At 27.6% G+C, this 6,588-nt stretch overlaps 2 long non-coding RNA genes across 2 annotated transcripts; one reads left to right on the top strand and one right to left on the bottom strand.

Moving 5' to 3' along the window:
• Positions 1–38: 38 nt before the first annotated feature.
• LOC136974763 (uncharacterized) lies at positions 39–4,778 on the bottom strand. The gene is made up of 2 exons (XR_010880694.1): positions 4,627–4,778; positions 39–491 (listed from the first exon to the last, which is right to left on the bottom strand). It is a non-coding gene; the product is annotated as an uncharacterized lncRNA (long non-coding RNA).
• Positions 4,779–5,481: 703 nt separating this feature from the next.
• LOC136974764 (uncharacterized) lies at positions 5,482–6,291 on the top strand. Its single transcript, XR_010880695.1, has 3 exons — positions 5,482–5,623; positions 5,690–6,090; positions 6,157–6,291. It is a non-coding gene; the product is annotated as an uncharacterized lncRNA (long non-coding RNA).
• Positions 6,292–6,588: the final 297 nt, after the last annotated feature.

The raw sequence follows: 6,588 nt of genomic DNA on the forward strand, positions 1-6,588 counted from the left end.
AATATTATAGTCTTCAGTATCAGAATCAGACAACAGTATTTCTTTACAATCATCAAAATTTATTTTTTGAGAAAAGGTACAGTTACCAAACCATTGTTCGTTTCTGTCTGTCTCGCTTAATGATTCCATTTCTAAAAATACTGGGTGTGAGATTTTTTCGAAGATAATTTGTGCAATGGCAGTTCCACGTTCAATAACAATATTTTTGGGGCCAAAGTTGTACATCATCACCCCAATATTTCCACGATAGTCGGAATCGATGACGCCTGCATTTATTATTATGTTATCTAGCGACAAAGAAGGTTTTGGAGCCAATCTGATATAACATTTATTATTAGGTATTTCGATGGCCAGATCAATAAAAATAATTTTTTGTTCATTCGAGTTTATTTCAAAGCCCTTGATACAAAATATGTCATATCCTGCTGCTCCCTCTGAAGCTTTAGTGGGAATTTTAGCAGCCTCACTTAATTTTTTAAAATATACAATTTCTAGAAAATAAAATATTTAATATTATTACATTTATAAACATTAATTATTACATTTCATACAATTTTATAAAATATTAATTATCACATTTCATACAATTACATTTTATAAAATATTTATCGAATACTGGTAATGTTATTTTATCATTTATTACGAAAAATTTACATTCGTATATTTTATTATCTGGTAATTTTAATGATGCTGCTTTATTACATGTTTGTTTTAAACATGGGTAAGTTTTACTACAAATACTATGTATTATATAACTACATTTTCTTTTGTATACTATTATAAAGCCATATTGTGAAAATGATGAGGAATCTGCAAAATTAAAAGTAAAAATTGTAGTGCCCAAATGATAGTGCATCTATTCCATTATCTAAAATAAATTTTTATCGTAAAATGGAGAAAGGGAAATTTTATTTTGTAGATATGTTGTTACTATATGATTTTTGCTTTGAATTCCATATTGTTGATGCCTTAACAATTCTGTATTAAACAAAACTTCTTTATATTTATCATGATTAAATGTTTTTACAACAGATTTTTTAATTCCCTTGGCAGTTTTCTTATTTTGTTTATCAAAAATATAGGAATACATTTTTGGTTTCAATGAGCAAAATTCAATTATAGGTTTTGATAATGTTTCATCTTTAAAATATCCTAGTTTACTTTTGTTCACTTCGTTATATAATTTGTGATTTTTAGGGTAATTACTAAAATCGAAGATATCGGGGAATGATTTAAAATCTTCGTATACGTCATTTGTATATATTTGAAGTGTTAGTGAGTCCGTATCGGTATATAATAAATGTACGTTTTCGCCATATCTATTTTTGAATATTTTATAAAATGTTTCGTAAATATGCAATTTACTTAATTCTAATACGCAAAAACCAATATAAATTGGTTTGTCTAGAATTAAATTAGGTTTTTTCATTTTAAAAATAGTCAGATTATCATTTATAATTTTGAAATTTTCTACAGATGGCTTAGCTAGATATCTGCGATACTGATTTAATGTCGTGGCTGCTTTTAGGTTAATACGTTTTCTTACGTTTTGACACGTTTTGCCAAAAAAACTATTATTCATTAATTTAAAAAATGATTTGTCAAAATCGTTAGTCGATTCTTGCCGTTTTTTATTATTAAAATATATATATTTTTTAAGCCATGCACTTTGGGAAAATGCCAATACTCTATGAATTTTAGTTATTATTAGACCTTCCTCTAGATAAAATTTTAAATTTCTATAATGAATTACATAGTTTGTTTTATCAAAAAGAGTAGGAATTAGTTTTTTATTATTACTATATTTTAAATTTAATTTTTTTAAGACTGTTTTTTGGTAATTGGATAATAAATTGTATGGGATATGTGTGTGTTCAGCAGCGAGTGGCAAATTATCATGTCTGTCATGAATAATTTCAGGATATTTTAAATCAACCTCTAAGATATATCCTACACTATTTTTATTTGATATATTAGGTATGTCTAGAGCATCTATTTCATCTTTGTGCAGCCATCGAAAATTATTTACGGGCAAATATGCACTCATTACGAATCCGTAAAGGTTATTCGCATCTATCGACAGAATATAATTATGAGGTTGATTTTTATCATATGTATCGGGTATTAATGGATTATTTGCTTTTGCAAATCTTTTTCCCGCTAAACTTATTCCACCCCTAATTCCACTTTCAATGAAAAGGTACATATCTAAATCATTAAATAATTCCAGTTGGATTTTGGTCATTTTTAAACCACAGTTCCATGTTAAATCGGGGGTAGTTATGAAATATACAGGATCCAAATTATAATATGTTAAACTTAATTTTCTGAAATTCTGAAATATATCTGCCAATAATACTGTATCAACATATTGGTATAATTTTAAATAGTCTTTGAAAGTTTTACAATTAAATTTATCCCAAACTAATTGAGCATGATTGTAATCATCATCTGTAATATTTTCTCCTAATAATTCATTATAAAAGCATTTTTTTGGGGGTAGTTGTATTTCATTTAATATTTGCTTATTTTTAAAATAGGAATACGGAAAAATTCCTTTCCTTTTTAATAATTCTCTATATTTGCTGCGACGAAAAAAATGATTAAAAATTGGAAAATTATAATTTGCATTTTTTAAATTGTCAGTCAAAACTGAAAGAGAAGAATTTAAAAACTGAAAACTGTCAATAAATTTAAAATAATCTAATGAAAATGTTGTAAATTTTTCAGAATTTATAGGAATAATTTTGATTTTGGAAAATAATTTAGAAGGAATATTTTTAAAAATTAAATGCGAATCATAACCTGAAAAATTGTGCAATATAATGGGGATAAACGTTTTTAGTCGGTAATTTAAATTGCAACAATTATGGGCTCACCCCCGAAAAAGACCTGTCTGATGATCATGATCCATTACACGCAGATCATTATCATCAAATTTTTCTTTACAAATATGACACAAATGTTTAAAATTATTGGAAACAGTATTTAAATTAATTTCAACATTGCGATTTATTTTATCTAACAAATTATTCAGCTGCTTTTGAATATCAATTAAAAAATTATTAACAACATTATCTCCACAATAAAAATTAGCATATATTATTTTATCCTCATTTTCAATAATTATAATGGAATAACATATAGGTTTATGAATTTCAACAATTTTAGTACAACTTATTTTAGGGTCTATTTCATCAGAAGATACCTGTTCCAAAATTGATTCAAAATCTGCATATATACAGATTGCATGAAATAAAGACTTTTCATGAGAGTGGAACTTTACAATTGTATTGTCTCCTTTTGGAGTAGATACTTTTTGATATTTATGATTGGAACAAAATTTTATATGATCGTTTAAAGTAGTTTTTCTTTCAAAACCATTTAAACAGAGTTTACAAAATTTTCTTGCTGATGATTTATCAGACATTAGTCTATTAAAATTCCTGAATTAAAAAAAATGAGATTTATACAATAACAAATTAATTTCTTTTTCAAATTGAAATTTACTTATATAGATTGGATAAATTAATTTCTTTTCATACCCATACACATGAATACTTAGGCAATTATTTTTCTCAAATGTGGGAATATTTTTCACATTTATGGGAAATTTTAAACGGTTTATATTTAAATATTTTAAATATTTTCTATATAAATAAATAGAATTTCTGTTACTACTAGTTGCGGGATATAAATGTGCAACTATGCAATATAAAAAACATTGGTTATCTGAGCATTTTATATTTAATACACAACGTTTGAGAACTAGATGTTTGGGAAGAATAATATGGCCGCAGCCACCAATTTCATTTTTATATATCCCAATATTGACATCTATAAATATAATTTCTTTTAGTATCCACCCTGATCCATATTTTATAAACTCTTCAATATAATTTAGAATTGTATCAAATGCATTTCGTAATTTTTCACCAATCATATATGAGGACAAAATATGCTCAACATGGCTAGAAAAATATACATCTTGATACTCTATAATATCATCTTCTTTATATTTTAAAAATTTAGTTTTTAAATTAATTAAAAATTTCCTTCTACAAACAAAATTATCATTAACTAAAATATCATAAATATTTGATGTTATTTTTTCAAAACAGACAGCTGGATCTATATTTTCTAAAATAAAAGCCCTATAAGTTTTGGCATACCCTCTAAAAGCTTTTTTCCTTAAATTAAACATTCTGATCTAAATGTTCAGTCATTGCATCGAAAGCTTTTTTATATAATTTAAAGTCCTTAACATTGATATTATACTTGTTGGGCGGATAATTCCCTTTCATTTTTGTTAATGATATATACCAAAACTGACTTGAATTCGATGACTTCCATTGTTTGATTGTCACATACTTTTATCTTAAATGGCCGAATTTTAGAACATTTTGCAGTATCTGTAGACAGGTCTAGGTCAAACTTTTGTTTTTTTGATTCATCTTCGACATTTTTAGGTTTTGGACCTCTTTTTTTGCCCACATTCTGTTTCATATTAAAATCAAATTCACATTCTATATAAATATTAAGTAATTAAGTAACTTATTAAGTAATATTAACTTATTAAGTAATTTTAACATTTAAAAATATTTTAAATAAAAATTATAATATTACCATCAGCAGACGACATGATGCTTTATTCGTTGTCTTTGGAAGTCTTGTAGAAGATATTTTTCTCAATCTGGAGTTACAGCTTTTATACAAAATAATAGGGCGTGGTCAACTGATTTTATCTTAGGTGTGGCCGTGTTTATGAAGGAAAAATATATTTAATTTCGGGCGTGGCAGTTGTAGAAAGCAGGTTGAGAATTTAAAATAACTATATGACCATAAATTATACTTACGAAATAGATTTCTATCTTTGGTGGAGTCGACATTTTTAATAGCTGTGACCTAAATTATGAAATAGATTTATATCTTGGGTGGGGTCTGCAGAAAGTTGGTCAAGAATTGAAAGTGGTTTTATAAGAAAAGAATGTTGGGTGTGTACTGAATTTACAGGAAAAAAACAACCCAAGCGTGCACAATATAAGCTGCGATAAACTTAAGAAAACAACCATATCAAACAAGCGAAAGCAAAGGAAATTTCAGAAAAGATATTCAGAAAAGAAAGATATACAAATTTCAAAGCAATGGTAAGTATTTAAAATAACATGTTTATAATTTAGATTTAAATTCTTATAGTATTTAAATATATTTCATTTAACAGGCCACAGGAGGAAATTTAAATTTTGAAGCAGGAAGCAGTGATTTTCCTGTAAGTAGTATTTAAAATAATATAGTTTATAATTTAGATTTTTATGATTTTAAATATATTTTATTTAACAAGAAGATAATGTAATTGATATAGATTCACAAGTAAGTAGTATTTAAAATAATATAGTTTATAATTTAGATTTTAATTTTTATGATTTTAAATAAAATATAGAGTATAATGGATTTAATTAATCGAAGTGAAGTTGACGCAGTTACTCTTCGGCACACTTTGAGAAGAGTTGAAAACTCTAAAAAAATAGAAATATTAGTAATTCCTCAGAAAACAGCAGTGCCGAAGAAGTTGCGGGACGAAGTGGACAAAGTGATTAGGATCGCAACAAACAGAGGAATACAAGTTAGGGGTTTATTTATTATTTTTTTTTTTAAATTGTTGATAAATAACAAGGTAATTTATATACAGGCATCTATAGAACGGAGGCGAGAAAGGGAAAGACAAGAAAGAGAAAGAAATATGGAAAGAGAAAGGGAAAGGGAGGAAAGGGAAAGGGAGGAAAGAGAAAAAGAAAGGGAAAGAGAGAGGTATTTGCAGCGACCCTCTCTGCACCGTATACAGGCTGCCATGTTAAAAGAATACCAGGATTATTTGGGTATGAGCAGCCAGGGGGGGATTCAGATCGCAACAAACAGGGAATACAACTTAGGGGTGTTTTAAAAAAAAAGTTGTTGATAAATAACAAGGTAATTTATATACAGGCATCTAGATTGGAAAAACTAAAAATGGAAGAGGAAGAAGAAGATGAGTATATAGAAAAGAAAGAGCAGGAAGAGTGTGACAGAATCATTCGGATGAGAGAGGAACAAGTAAGTTTTTTTCTTTTTTTCTTTTTTTCTAAAAAAAATACGTATAACAAGGTAATTTATATACAGGCATCTGTAGGAGAACTAATTTTTAAACAAAAAATAGAGGATAGCCAATACATCCGGTGGGGGAAAGAAAACAAAGAAGAAATGGAGGGGTACTTGTATTTTATGAGAGAAGAAAGGAAAAGGCAAGAAAGAAAAAAAAATGGGAAAGGGAAAGACGAGAAAGAAATAGAAATATGGAAAGAGAAAGGGAAAGGGAGGAAAGGGAAAGGGAGGAAAGAGAAAAAGAAAGGGAAAGAGAGAGGTATTGGCAGCGACCCTCTCTGCACCGTATACAGGCTGCCATGTTAAAAGAATACCAGGATTATTTGGGTATGAGCAGCCAGGGGGGGATTCAGATCGCAACAAACAGGGAATACAACTTAGGGGTGTTTTAAAAAAAAAGTTGTTGATAAATAACAAGGTAATTTATATACAGGCATCTAGATTGGAAAA

This window comes from Centruroides vittatus, unplaced genomic scaffold, assembly GCF_030686945.1.
Source record: "Centruroides vittatus isolate TY-2023 unplaced genomic scaffold, ASM3068694v2 contig_355, whole genome shotgun sequence".
In the NCBI taxonomy this organism is placed as follows: domain Eukaryota; kingdom Metazoa; phylum Arthropoda; class Arachnida; order Scorpiones; family Buthidae; genus Centruroides; species Centruroides vittatus.